A 15,443-nucleotide genomic window follows, 5' to 3' on the forward strand; every position below is an offset into this window, starting at 1 on the left:
AGGGGCTCAGCGGCCGCGGCGCCATCGGGGCGGGCGAGGAGCGCGAGTGCCGGTTGCACAGGCCGAACCAGCCGGCCTGTAGAAGATGGCCCCGCTGCGACTGCCTCGGCCGCGCCCACCCACCCAACCAACCCAGCCAACCCAGCCCCGCACTACAAGCCCCACAATGCACCGCCGCTGTCGCGACAGGCGGCGGGAGCTGGGGGCGCGGCCCGGAGCGCGGGGTCCTCCCGCCCACTCCGCTAGGTGCGGTGTAAAGCGAGAGGCTGTGCCGGTGCAGGACAAGACGTGATTACATTGGCATCTACCTTAAAACAGTGCCCCTTGTTAGGGAAAACAGGCCCTATTCGCACCTTCTTGTGTGGGTGCAGCCTGCATTCAACCACATGTGGTATGCTTCCTGGGCATCCCTCATGATCTCCGAGAGGAATTGCAATGGGATGGCAGGTTATGGAGTGGCAGGGGCCGGATTGGAACCCAGGTCCCTGACTTTTAGTACTGTCTGCCTTCTGTTGGCTGCTGCCTGGCTCCCAGGGGTTCTGCTTTCTTGGAGTCTCTTGATGAAGCGTCCTGATGAAGCCAGCCGGGGCAGGGAATCAGTGTTTAGACCTGACCACTTTGTCCCGTGACCCCCAGTGACTGCCAAAGTTTCCAGGGTGTAGCACAAGGAGGAAAAGCAGGAGAAACGGGCCCGGACTACTCAAGAGGAGGAACCCCATGAGAAACTCTGGGGTGAATGGGTTTATTTTTATTGTAAATCGCTTCAAGCCATTTTATAGACCAGGGTGCATTCTGGGCTTTTTTCTAGTCACCCACAGGTATGCTCAGATCTCTCCTGTTTCCTCTGCCTCTCCTTTCCATTTCAGACTCACTTCTGGATAATGTGCATTTTCTATTCCTCACTCCCACCAATCCAGAGAAACTATTCTTAACAGGGTCTCTAACAAACTCATTAAATCCCTTGGTAGTGAAATAAGAGGGGAGAAGATGTTGCCAGTGTTGGTGGTTTAGTTGCTAAGTGGTGTCCCACCCTTAGGACCCCATGGACTGTAGTCCATTAGCCATAAGACATGACAAAGACTGGTTAGAACCAGCTAGGTCCAAGATGGTGGAAGAGTCGACTTCCAGTAGACCTTGAGCCTCATCATATGCTCAGCCATACGTTAGCATATGCTAAGTGATATACCCACCAGTACCATGACAGTTCTGAGGCTACCCATAAAAGGCCAAAAAGTGGATAGTGGCTTGATTCCTGGAAATCCCTGCCCCTTCCCTCCCAAAACTGGAATAATCCTTCCACTCATTAGCCTATGAAATTACGAAGCCCATAAAAACTAATACTGATACCATGCAGGGGCCACTGGGGCTCCTGGGCACAAGACTGTTCTGTGTCCCCCACTTCTTTGATTATAGGAAACAGCCTTCATTCAGCCTCCATGACCCTCCCTGAGTTCCAATGGGCAGATTCAAGCAGTTGTTAACTAGAGAAGGGAGGGGTTTCGATACCAGGGAGAAACAGTCAAGAGCAGCCTTATGGCAAGGTCCTGTTTCCCTATCAAAGGATACACACAACCCTATCTTTGAGGTATTTTGCAGATAATGAAACCCCCTCAAGGTGGGAAAATGTAAGTAAGATTAACATGGTATGCTGCCTACAAGGATGTAGACCCCAAGACCAGTTGTGTTGCCAAAATCTTGGCTCTATGTGCACCAATGCCAAACAGAAATATGGAGACACAATTATCACAATTATGGAGGAGAAGGAAAGGGTGGCTCCATTACTTTGCTAGGCAAAGGGGGAACACAGTAGGCTAGGGACTCAAGAACTGTACCCCATCCTGGTGAGTAGGAAAAGGTTATATAGTCGGCAGGAGTATGTGATAAGGATCAAGGCAGTAATAGTCTATTCTTTCTTCTGCAAAGTTTCAAAAGGGTGGGTTTGCTGACAAGATTAGGGTGTGTGCAGGGTCTTAGATGGTCTAGTCTCCTAATCTTGAGGAGCCTTTCTGGTCCTTTAATCTTGCATTAGGTGGTTTTGTTGCTTTCTCCTTTATTAGCAACTGTTCTGCTGTTTGGAACTGAGAGAAGGTCATGAAGGCTGGAGTCTTGCCTATAGGATATGGGGGACAAAAGGACCTTCATGCCCAGGAGCCCCACAGGGCCCTGCTCAGCATCAGCTGGCTGTGGAGGTTGATGCTGCTGACTCCAACTTACTTCACCATCAACCTATCAGAAGAATGTCCATGCTCTTTGAACAATTACTATAAAACTTTTACTTTCCCTAAGTTGAAACACATAGATTTGAGGGCATTAGCCCACTGTGCCCCCCTTTTCCTGGCAAAGTAATATAGCTTCTCTTTTCTGGTGGTGGTGGTTTAGTCGCTAAGTCGTGTCCGACTCTTGCAATCCCATGGACTGTAGCCTGCCAAGCTCCTCTGTCCGTGGGATTCTCCAGGCAAGAATACTGGAGTGGGTTGCCATTTCCTTCTCCAGGGGATCTTCCCGACCCAGGGATCGAACCCAGGTCTCCTGCATTGCAGGCAGACTCTTTACCAACTGAGCTACAACTTTCCTGGTGGCTCAACAGGTAAAGAATCTTCCTGCAATGTAGGAGACCTGGGTTCGATTCCTGAGTTGGGAAGATCCCCTGGAGAAGGGAATGGCTACCCACTCCAGTATTTTGTCCTGGAGAGTTCCATGAGCTATACAGTCGATGGGGTCACAAAGCGTCGGACACAACTGAGTGATTTTCTCTTTTCTACTTCACCCCAAAATCTCTGTGATTTGATTCAGCACCAGTGTACAGAGAAGTTGAGCTTTTGGTATCAATAGTTCAAGACTCTCCCTCCCCTTCTCCTTCTCGTCCTCTCTTGCCTTCCCAGATGGCCCACACTCTGTCTGTGGGATGTGTTTCTGCCTAAATAAATTCACTTCTTACCTTTCACTTCATCTCCAAATTCTTTCACAAGGAAGCAAGAACCTTAAATTCACTAGCAACAACAAAAATCTTAGTTCTTATCTTGCTTGACTTCCTGGAACCATTTAATAGTGTTAAATCTTAGCAGATGTCTTAGTCTTCTTGGGCTATCATAACAATATACCATAGAGAGGTGAGGTGATAACAGGAATTTATTTCTCACGGTTCTGGAGGCTAGGAAATCCGAGATCAAGGGGTCAGCAGATTCAGTTCCCTGCTAGAGTCCTCTTGGCTTGCTAGCAGCCACCTTCTCACTATGTCCTCACATGGCAGAGAGCAAGTCCTGCTCTCTCTCTCTAATATGGATGCTAATCCCATGATAGGGCCTCACCCTCTTGACCTCATCCAAATTTAATTACCTCCCAAGAGCCCCACCTCCAAATAATATCACTAATATTTCACTGGGGGTTGTTGTTGTTATTCACTCACTAGTCATGTCTGACTTTGTGACCCCATGAACTGCAACACCCCAGTCCTCCCTGTTCTTCACCATCTCCCAGAGTTTGCTCAAACTCATGTCCATTGAGTCGATGATGCCATCCAACCATCTCATCCTTTGTCATCCCCTACTCTTCCTGCCTTCAGTCTTTCCCAGCATCAAGGTCTTTTCCAGTGAGTCAACTCTTCACATCAGATGGCCAAAGTATTGGAACTTCAGCTTCAGCATCAATCCTTCCAATGAATATTCAGGATGGATTTCCTTTAGGATTGACTGGTTGGATCTCCTTGCTATACAAGGGACTCTCAAGCGTCTTCAAAAGTAATTCCTCAGTGCTCAGCCTTCTTTCTAGTCCAGCTCTGGATCAGTACATGAGTAATGGAAAGACCATAGCTTTGACTATACAGACCTTTGTCGGCAAAGTGATGTCTTTGCTTTTTATATGCTGTCTAGGTTTGTCATAGTCTTCCTTCCAAGAAGCAGTCATCTTCTGATTTCATGGCTGCAGTCACCGTCTGCAGTGATTTTGGGGCCCAAGAAGAGAAAATCTGTCACTGCTTCCACTTTTCCCTCCTTCTATTTACCATGAAGTGATGGGACCGGATGCCATGATCTTAGTTTTTTAAATGTTGGGTTTCAAGCCAACTTTTTGCTCTCCTCTTTCACCTTCATCGAGAGGCTCTTTAGTTCTCTTCGTTTCTGCCATTAGAGTGGTATCATCTGTGTATCTGAGATTGTTATTTCTCCTGGCAATCTTGATTCCAGCTTGTGCTTCATCCAGCCCAGAATTTTGCATGATGTACTCTGTATCAGTTAAATAAACAGGGTGATAATATACAAGCTTGATGTACTCCTTTCCCAATTTGGGACCAGTCTGTTGTTCCATGTCTAGTTCTAATTGTTGCTCTTGACCCACATACAGGTTTCTCAGGAGACAAACAATACCAATGGGTTTGGTATTCCCTTCTCTTTAAGAATTTTCTGTAGTTTGGTGTGATCCACACAGTCAAAGGCTTTAGTGCAGTCAATGAAGAAGAAGTAGATGTTTTTCTAGAATTCCCTTGCTTTCTCTATGACCCAACGGAAGTTGGCAATTGGATCTGTGGTTCCTCTGCTTTTTCTAAACCCAACTTGTACTCTGGAAGTTCTTGATTCAAGTTCTGCTGAAGCCTATCTTGAAGGGTTTTGAGCATAACCTTACTGGCATGGGAAATGAGCACAACTGTCTGGTAATTTGAACATTCTTTAGCACTGTCCATCTTTGGGATTGGGATGAAAACTAACCTTTTCCAGTCCTGTGGCCACTGCTGAGTCCCACATTTGCTGACACATTTGAGTGCAGCACTTTAACAGCATCATGTTTTAGGATTTGAAACAGCTCAGGTGGAACTCCATCCATCTACACTAGCTTTGTTGGTAGTAATGCCTCCTAAGGCCCACTTGACTTCACACCCCAGGATGTCTGGCCCCAGGTGAGTGATCACACTATCATGATTTTCTGGGTCGTTAAGACCTTTTTGTATAGTTTTTCTGTGTATTTTTGCCACCGGTTCTCAATATCTTCTGCCTCTGTTAGGTCCTTAAAGTTTCTGTCCTTTATTGTACCCAACCTTGCATGAAATGTTCCTTTGATACCTCCAATTTTCTTGAAGAGATCTCTTAAGTCTTTCCCATTCTATTGCTTTCCCCTATTTCTTTGCATTGTTCCTTGAAGAAGGCCTTCTTAACTCCCCTTGCTATTCTTTGGAACTCTGCCTTCAGTAGTGTATATCTTTCCCTTTCTCCCTTGCTTTTTGCTTCTTTTTCCTCAGCTATTTGTAAAGCTTCCTCAGACAACCACCTTGCCTCTTGCATTTCTTTTTCTTGGGATGGTTTTGGTCACCACTTGTACAATGTTGTGACCCTCTGTCCATAGTTCTTCAGGCACTCTGTCTACCAGATATAATCTTTTGAATCTATTCATCATCTCCACTGTATAATTATAAGAGATTTGATTTATGTCATACCTGATTGGCCTACTGGATTTCTTCAATTTAAGCCTGAATTTTATAATAAGGAGCTGGTGATCTGAGCAAAAGTCAGCTCCAGGTCTTTTTTTGCCCGCTGTATAGAGCTTCTCCATTTTCACTTGCAGAGAATGTAATCCATTTGATTTCAGTACTGACCGTTTGGTGATGTCATGTGTAGAGTCATCTCCTATGTTATTGAAAAAGGGTGTCTGCTATGACTGTGTGTTCTCTTGGCAAACCTCTGTCAGCCTTTGTACATTGGGAGTTCAGTCAGTTCAGTTCAGTCACTCAGTCGTGTCCGACTCTTTGCAACCCCATGAATCGCAGCACGCCAGGCCTCCCTGTCCGTCACCAACTCCCGGAGTTCAGTCAAACTCACGTCCATCGAGTCAGTGATGCCATCCAGCCATCTCATCCTCTGTCGTCCCCTCTTCCTCCTGCCCCCAATCCCTCCCAGCATCAGAGTCTTTTCCAATGAGTCAACTCTTTGCATGAGGTGGCCAAAGTACTGGAGTTTCAGCTTTAGCATCATTCCTTCCAAAGAACACCCAGATCTTATCTCCTTTAGAATGGACTGGTTGGATCTTCTTGCAGTCCAAAGGACTCTCAGGAGTCTCCTCCAACACCACAGTTCAAAAGCATCAATTCTTCGGTGCTCAGCTTTCTTCACAGTCCAACTCTCACATCCATACATGACCACTAGAAAAACCATAGCCTTGACTAGGCAGACCTTTGTTGGCAAAGTAATGTCTCTGCTTTTCAATATGCTGTCTGGGTTGGTCATAACTTTTCTTCCAAGGAATAAGCATCTTTTAATTTCATGGCTGCAGTCACCATCTGCAGTGATTTTGGAGCCCCCCAAAATAAAGGCTGACAGTGTTTCCACTGTTTCCCCAAATATTTCCCATGAAGTGATGGGACCAGATGCCATGATCTTCGTTTTCTGAATGTTGAGCTTTAAGCCAACTTTTTCACTCTCCTCTTTCACTTTCATCAGGAGGCTTTTTAGTTCCTCTTCACTTTCTGCCGTAAGAGTGGTGTCATCTGCATATCTGAGGTTATTGATATTTCTCCTGGCAATCTTGATTCCAGCTTGTGCTTCTTCCAGCCCAGCATTTCTCATGATGTACTCCGCATATAAGTTAAATAAGCAGGGTGACATTATACAGCTTTGACGTATTCCTTTTCCTGGTTGGAACCAGTCTGTTGTTCCATGTCCAGTTCTAACTGTTGCTTCCTGTCCTGCATATAGATTTCTCAAGAGGCAGGTCAGGTGGTCTGGTATTCCCATCTCTTGAAGAATTTTCCACAGTTTATTGTGACTAAGCCAAAGCCTTTGACTGTGTGGATCACATTGGGAGTTAGGGCATCAACAAATCCTTTTTCAGAGGATACGTCCATTCAGTCCTTAACACCTGGTTAATAAAGAATGTTTCCTGTCTCCAAGTTTAGAACTAATGGAGAAGTAAGACAAAAAGGATGTTCAAGAGGAGAGAAAAAATGTCATCTTTGTTGTCAATAAATTCTGGATTAGAGAAAGTGGCTTAGATGTGGGGTTAAAATAGACTTGCTAATCCTTTTCCATGAAACAGATGGATTACCCACCAGATTAATGAATAGCACATCAAACAAGGGCAGGAGAATATTAAGAATATTAACAGCCAAGATGGCAGAGGCACCAAAGAGAAGGGATAGGCACTGATAGGAGAGTAGAAACTCTCTAGGAACCTTACAGGGCCAGTCTCTTCCCCAGCAGAGGGAGAGCATCATGACCCACCTACAGATGGGCAGGGCGGAAGAGCCCAAAAGCATCTGGATTGAGCATACCTACTGCTTTCTCCCAAACCCCTTCCAAACAAATGACTCCTCTGGGGAGAAGTGAATAAGGCTTAGCAGGGGAACCTAAGAGTATGTCTCCAGTCCTGTGTTTCAAACTGTAGTTTAAGGCCATTAGTGAATTGTGAAATCAATTTATGGCAGAGTGGATATAGCCAAAGGGCAAATAAGTAAGTATGAGGATCACGTTGAGAAAATTTCCTAAAAAGCATGGAGAAGATATAGGTATTTTTAACATGATAGATATTAAAAATTTAAATATAGAAATATAGATGTTTTAAAAATATAGATTTAAAACTTTTGTATTAAGTGTGTGTGTGTGTGTTTGTGCTGAGGTACCAAATCTATATCTATATATATTAAAAATAGACGTCTATATCTTCTTCATGCTTTTTAGGAAATTTTCTCAATGTGGTCCTCATACTTGCTTATTTGGTCTTTGGCTGTATCTGCTCTACTATTTACTCCACTCTTTGAAGTCTTTATTTCATCTAAGATATTTTTCATGTCTTGCGGGGAGCTGCCGGTGAGAACGGGGTCCTTTGTCCGAAGGACACAGCTCTGGGAGCTGCCTCAGTCCTTGAGGGTTTGCTTGCAAACATAGCTCTCTGTCCCGCCACCCCAGAGATTAGGCGCTTATTTACTGCCGGCACCTGGAGTTCTGTGCAAACTTCTCAGGCATAGAGAAATGTTATCTGGTGTAAGAAATAATAACAGGGTGCCATTCCCATGCTCTCAAGATTTCTTGTGACTGTTTGTAAGATGTATAGGCCAACCAAGAAAAAATGTCAACTGTCTTGTCTTTCTCACGCTTTTCTGTATAAATATAAGATGCTGAATAAAGTTGGGGTCAGACTGCGTCCCTTCGTGGAGACGTGTCTGAACCTCTCAACCCCATCTTTGTTGTAGTCTCTTGCTTTAGTTTCTTACTTAGCCCCACCGTGCACGTTCTCGGGACCTGATTGACTTTGCCGGCTGGCACCAGCAATGTCTGATTCTATAGTTGGTTCTTCTGTGTGATTCTTGTTCCTCCTTCATATTTCCCCAATCCACTCTTTTCTTTCTCATTTATTTATTTTTAAACATTTTATTGGAGTAGAGTTGATTTACAATGTGTTAGTTTCAGGTGTACAGCAGAGTGAATCAGTTATACATATACATAATAATATATCCACTCTTTCTCTAGATTCTTTTCCCATTGCAGAGTATTGAGTAGCGTTCCCTGTGCTATACAGTAGGTTCTCATTAGTTACCTATTTTATATATAGTAGCACGTGTATGTCAGTCCCAGTCTCCCAATTTATCCCTCCTCCCTTTACCCCCTGGTGACCATAAGTTTGTTTTCTACATCTGTAACTCTGTTTTTGTTTTAGCGATAAGTTCATTTGTACCTTTTTCTTTTTAGATTTCAGATGTAAGTGACATCATAGGATATTTGTCTTTCTGTGTCTGACTTACTTCAGTCTCTAGGTCCATCCGTGTTGCTGCTAATGGAATTGTTTTGTCCTTTATAATGCCTTTTAGATTAGAATACTACTTAAAATGTGTATTTTCATTTCCTGTCCTGCCTAGTCGGTTAACTCTGCTGTTTGTGGATAAGGTTTCCCTGTGTATTGTCTTTCTTTGGCTGGGTGTGTGTCCCTCAGCTATGTCTCTTATCTGGCCTGTGGCTTCTGTTTCTTTGGGGCCAGGACTGAGAGCCTGAGGGAAGCAGCAAAGCCCAAGTGTAGCTTGAACTTATTTTGGTGAGTTGAGGAGATGCTGGTGTAGTCTGGTCTATTTGGTCCTGAGCATCTCCGGAGAACTTCCCCGTACATCTCTCTGTCCAGATAAGACTCTTCCTAGAAAAGCTGCCACTCACAGCTGCTGTAGGGTACTGGGAGGGGAGAAAGTGTGGTGGAGAGAGGCTAAGGCACAGGCCAGCCGCTGCCCTGCAGTTGTTTTTGACACGCGTACCCCCCAACCTCCTGAAGCTTGAAGCCACCCACAACCAGCCAGTACCTTCTCAGCCTGCAGTCACGATATGGTGATAGCTATGGGGCTGGTCAAGGTCTGTCCCAGGCAAGGTGGGGAAAACAAAGGTATATCTATCTGAAAACTCTGATAGGGCTCTGGGTTCTGCTCCTGGGCTACCATCATCCACACCCTAGCCTGGCCCTCTTCAGGTAACCACAGAGTTAGTTTCTCAGATCTGCCAACTTCCCTGTGACTCTCAGGTATCCTCCTGACCTAGGACTGGATTCCGCTATCTACCAACTTGTCAACTTACTTCCACCTCCTAAAAGAAAACAAGCCTGGAGAGAGGAAGTGATAAAGGATGCAACTGGGGTTTGCACCGGGTCTGTGTGATTTCAAACCCATGCTTTAAATATCCTAGATCCTCCCTTATAGTTGCTGGAACCTAGGTTCACTCATTTTATCAGACTTTTCTTCTGAAAAAGAAGTGAAACTCACAGTTTGAAGTCTCTTGTGTGTCGGAAGAGAGAAGAGTAGCAGGGTTAAAAGTTATTAGAGCATAACAGAGTTATGTAAGGAGCAGTTAACAAAACGACTTCATAGGAGGGGAGGCAGCTGACTGAGAAATGCTGAGTGTGATGAGAATTCAGGAGGGCTTCTACTGTCTAGGGGACAAAGATTGTTAAAGGGGAATCTCACAGTAATTTTCTTGGTGCTCTTAACCAAAAGGGCAGCGGCTGTAATGGCTCTAATGCCAAGGAGAGTATTCCATGCCATAGGATCCAGTTACTGGCTATAATACCCTGAGGGTCAATGGTGGTCCCATGTTTTTGGGTGAATATCCCCAGGGCATTCTCCTTTTTATATTACAGAAAGAGAAAAGGGAATCTGGTAATTGCAATGTCCAAGAGCAGGTGGGTTCATCAGATTCTCCTTTAAGGCCTTGGAAACTATGGTGTCTGATTCTTCTCATAAAATTGGATCCAGGTTGTTATTGTTTAGAAAGATATTACAGAGGTTTGGCCTTAAGAAATTGGTTATCCAATTTTGGCAATAACCAACTAGCCCAAGAAAACCTCCCAGCTGGCATTTGGTTTGGGGAAACTTGGGACACCATGAAGTCTATCTGGACCTGAGTGTAGCCCTTGTTTGGTATCAGATGTCCTAAATATCGAACCTGGGTTTGGACAAACTACAATTTTTCTTTGGTGTCCTTCAGTCCCTTTGAGGTTAAAATCTTTAGCAGGACTTCCCTGGTGGCACAGTGGATAAGAATCCACCTGCTAATGCAGAGGACGATCCAGGTCTAGGTAGATTCCACATGCAGAGGAGTAACTAAGCCTGTGAGCCACAACTACTGAAGCCCGCGTGCCTAGAGCTGTGCTCCGCAACAAGAGAAGCCACCATAATAAGTCCTCGCACAGACTGCAGTGAAGAATAGCCCCGCTGGCCACCACCAGAGGAGGCTCAGGAACAGCAGCAAAGATCCAGTGCAGCCAAAAATAAATAAATAAAAACAAAAAACAAACAAAAAAACAAAAAATTAAAAGTAAATACATAAAAGCTTTCACAAGTAGATGCTTTATTTCTGTGAGAAAGCTTGAGAAAGAGAAAAAAGAAGCAAATCATCTATACATTTCAACAAGGTAGAACATTTAGGGAACTTTATACCATGCAGATCAGCCTTTAGGATTTGCAAGAAATAAGGACTCAGTAAATTGTTTTTCTTCCCAAGTGAAAGCAAGGAGGTAGTGTTAGCTAGCTTCATCAACTTGAGTACTAAAGAATGCACCGCATAAATCAATTACAGTAAAAAATTTACATCTGGTGGGGATGGATGTTATTAACATAAGGGGGTTAGGAACAATAGGGTGTTTGTTGCTCTGAGGTCCTGCACAAACCTCCACCCTTGACCGTTAGGTTTTCCCACTGATAAAATGGGAGTGTTACAGGGCTAATGCAAGGGCTAATGAGGCTTTGAGCCTTGCAACTGTTATGGGCCTTAAGCCTTGAAGAATTTCTTACAGGGTATTAATTAGTTCTGGGGAGAGGTTTTGAGGGGTCTATATGGATCTTGAAGGGAAGTGTACTGTGGATTTTGCAAACATTAGTTGGAGATTTTGCATAAAGAGGATGGTAGCTGATTCAATAGAGACAAATGATCAATGTTTCTAGAATAAGCTCTAATTCTATCAGAAATGGAACAGATAAAAGATATCAAAGGGTTATTTACTTCACCTGGTGGGTGACTTTGACGACTACTCTCAAATTCTAGAATTATTTCCATTTTGGGGGAGAAACAAATTCTGGCATGATACTTCCGTAAGAAGTCTAGGCCTAATAAATGGATGAGTGGAGGAGCTATGAAGAAAAGGATGTACATCTTTCAAAGGACTTAGACAAAAAAAAGAGTAGTTTAAAGGACAGGAAGCTGTTGATGATCATTAGAGATCCCCACTATTTGAACTGTATTAGTCCTCCAAGGCAGGGGCTGCTTTATGGTAGTGGGGTTGGGCACAGAAAGTGTGGCTCCTATGTCAACTGAACTAGAAGAGATCCATCCCAAGTCTGGAGGAATGTTTCTCCAAGCTGGGAGAGGGAGGGTTGGGAAGAGCCCTTGTACTTCCTTGGAGCCCCATCATTAACAGTTGGGAGAAAGTTGGAAAGGCTGTTTAGAGGGCTGATATTGTCTGCCATGTTTGAGTCTGTAAAAAGTGAAACTCGCTCAGTTGTATGCAGTCTGGGAATCGAATCAGGGTCTACTGCATTGCAGGTGGATTCCTTCCCATCTGTCTGTAACAACCTCTTTCTCAGTGTCCTGGCTCTTTGCAATAATAGCAGAAACTACTGGGTTGGGAAGATCCCCTGAGAAAGGAAAGGCTACCCACTCCAGTACTGGGCTTCCCTGGTGGTCAGACAGTAAAGAATTTGCCTGCAACGCAGGAAGACCTGGGTTCGATCCCTAGGCTGTCCCCTAGAGAAGGGAATGTCTACCCACTCCAGTATTCTTTCCTGGAGAATTCCATGGACAGAGGAGCCTGGCAGGACAGAGGACCCCATGTGTCCATGGGGTCACAAAGAGTCGGAAATGACTGAGAGACTAACATACTTTTTCACAGGGGTATTAATTTTATTTAGGGGACTTCATTTGTGGGGTTGAAGATTAAGAATTTTGGTGGTCTTCCTTCTAGGTGACTCAGGTAGAGTGTGAGGGCTGGTTTGCCAGATTACCTCAATCTGGAGGGGACACAGTTTCCTACTTCATCTTGGTCCTTTTATTAGAAGGGAAGGGACCTGGTTCAGCCCACTAATACAGAGTTAAAAGTTACCCATGGGGGATCAACAGCTGAAAGAAGATGAGAAATGTTTCAAAAAAATAATCTGAAGTTGATTGTAGTAGTCATGAATAGGTTCATCAGATTTTTGTGGGCAAGTTTGAATTTTGTCTCAATTGATATGCTTTGAAAAAGCCCTAGAAATTGCTTGATGAAGTCACCTAGCAGTTGTCCAAAAGTGAAAAGTGCAAGTGAAGGTCACTTAGTGGTGTCCGATTCTTGGCAACCCCATGGACTATACAATCCATGGAATTCTCTAGGCCAGAATACTGGAGTGGGAAGGTTGTCCAAGCCTAATCATATAATAAATTAGTGGACTCCCAGTTGTCATTCTAGAGACCATTCATGATTTTTCCAGTTTTTTATCCAGGTTTTCATCCAGTGCTGGGGCCTGGCCTTCACTGACAAGCATATGAACTAGCTAATATAGGTCAGAGAAACCAGGTAAGTAAGTTTGAATGACTGTATTAAATTCCTCAGCAAATCTGTAAGGTTTTTCAGTTACTCGGGAAAATCGTTAACTGAAGTATGAAAAATTGAACTATGTTCAGTTAACCAGTTCAAGTAAAATTGAACTATATTCAGTTAACTAGTTCAAGTAAAATTGAACTGTGGCTTGAAGTTCAATTTAAGTCCAGGGAATATAAGAAATTAAGTGTTTAACCGCTGGATCCTCAAGAGGTTTAATTTTAAAGAGATAGGTTTTGATAGGTTCAAAGGAAAAGCGGGTATAGAGAATTTCAGAGAAAAGAGAAAGGCTGGTGAGAGATTTAGCGTGGGGGACTTGCGAGTACAGAGGAGGTATGAGTTACTCATACGAGGGAAGGAGGAAGACAGCGCTGGAATGGAACCAATGGAGAGAGAGTGCATGGTGCCAGAGGCAGAATGGGAGACAAACCAAGGAAGAAGAATCCCAGGCTTTGGGAAACATTCTGTTTTTCTTTGTTTGCCTCAGTTAATCTCAAAATCTTATTTTGCAGAGAGGTAATTTCAGACTCCTGATAACATTGGGAACCCTCAAAATAGACCTACTACTCAGTTCTGGAAATTTTTTGAGCTATTGTAGTCCAATGTGGTTTTAAGGAAATTAAGTCTGAGGATTTCAAAAGTTCCTCTAAATGGTCATTGATACTCTAAATTGCCTTTGGTCAGGTTGGTCCATTTTTGAAATGTGGATGAAGAATTATCCAGTTTTTATTTATTTGTATTACTTTAAAAAATATTGTAGTTAATTAATTTATTATTTGCTTGGCTGCACCGGGTCATAGTTGCAGCATGCATGCATGATCTTCAGTTGTGGCATACAAACTCTTCGTTGTGGCATGTGGGAATGAGTTTCCCAACCCGGGATCGAACCTAGGCCCCCTGCATTGGGAGTGCAGAGTCTTAGCCACTGAACCACCAGGGAAATCCCAAGGATGATTCAGTTTTTAAATATAAAATCATCCAGAGTCCCTATAGTGAGGATACCCTCACAATATTCAGGTAACTGATAGCTGAGAATAACTCACAGGTTTTTCTGTAAAGGGACAATTTCAAAACAGCTCGAACAACTCAGTTCAAACAACTTGCAAGACAATATCATCCAATTCTAAGGAAATACCTTGGTCCCAGAGAAGCCAGGCTAGAGACATTCTGAGTTTCCAGAGAAGTGCCCCCGTTCCTAAAGAATATGCTGACAGTGGAACTGGCAGTTTCAGTGAAGCAGCTTCTGTTCCCAAAGGAAAGGGGCCACAGCCTTTCAGCCAGCTTCAACTGAAACACTGTGATCTCAAAAGTCAGACCAAAGGGCCAAGCAAGGACTCACATACAGAAACAAGACCTTAACCGCAAAGATGAAAGCTTTAAGTAGACCCCCACTCCAAAGCCTGAAGAGTGTCAAAGGCAAAGAGGTTGTCAGCTTGATCCAGGAGAAAGATATACCTTTCAAGTCCAGGGTTGGTGAGAAAGATAGCAAGTGGCAGTGAGTTCAATTGTGGGTGCTGCCCCTGTTTGCTCCCCAGTCTCAGAGTCAGCATGGGTCATCTCTGGCCCCTCTATGGGCCACCAAAATGTTGACTTAAAGCAAATAGACTGCCAGATATTTCTCCAGCCAAGGTGGGCTTATTCAGGATCAGCAGAGAATTGCAATTTGGGGTCTGTGGGAATTTACTGGGGGAAGCCATGTACAAGTCTTTGCATTGCAAGGGAAGAAGAACTCTTTTATAAAGGGGAAAAGGAAGCTGGGATGGCTACAGTAAACAAAGAGTCCATGGCTTTTCATTGGGTAAGTCTTTGTCAGGAAGGAAGAGGAATCTTTCTTCTTCCCTTTGGGCTCTGCTATCATCATCAACAGAGTGTGAGTCTCCTGTGTTTGGTCTCCTGACTATTTATTTGAGATTTCTGTTTATTAATTTTTTACACTGGAAATAAATGCCCAGAAGGTTCCCTCTTCTACTTAACTTTGACCTCATTACTGGCTATCAGATCAGATCAGTTGCTCAGTCGTGTCAGACTCTTTGCGACCCCATGAATCGCAGCACGCCAGGCCTCCCTATCCATCACCATCTCCCAGAGTTCAGTCAAACTCACGTCCATCGAGTCGGTGATGCCATCCAGCCATCTCATCCTCTGTCGTCCCCTCTTCCTCCTGCCCCCAATCCCTCCCAGCATCAGAGTCTTTTCCAATGAGTCAACTCTTCACATGAGGTGGCCAAAGTACTGGAGTTTCGGCTTTAGCATTATTCCTTCCAAAGAACACCCAGGTCTTATCTCCTTTAGAATGGACTGGTTGGATCTCCTTGCAGTCCAAGGGACTCTCAAGAGTCTCCTCCAACACCACAGTTCAAAAGCATCAATTCTTTGGTGCTCAGCCTTCTTCACAGTCCAACTCTCACATCCATACATGACCA

Source organism: Bison bison, unplaced genomic scaffold (assembly GCF_000754665.1).
Source record: "Bison bison bison isolate TAMUID 2011002044 unplaced genomic scaffold, Bison_UMD1.0 scf7180017864238, whole genome shotgun sequence".
NCBI lineage: Eukaryota > Metazoa > Chordata > Mammalia > Artiodactyla > Bovidae > Bison > Bison bison.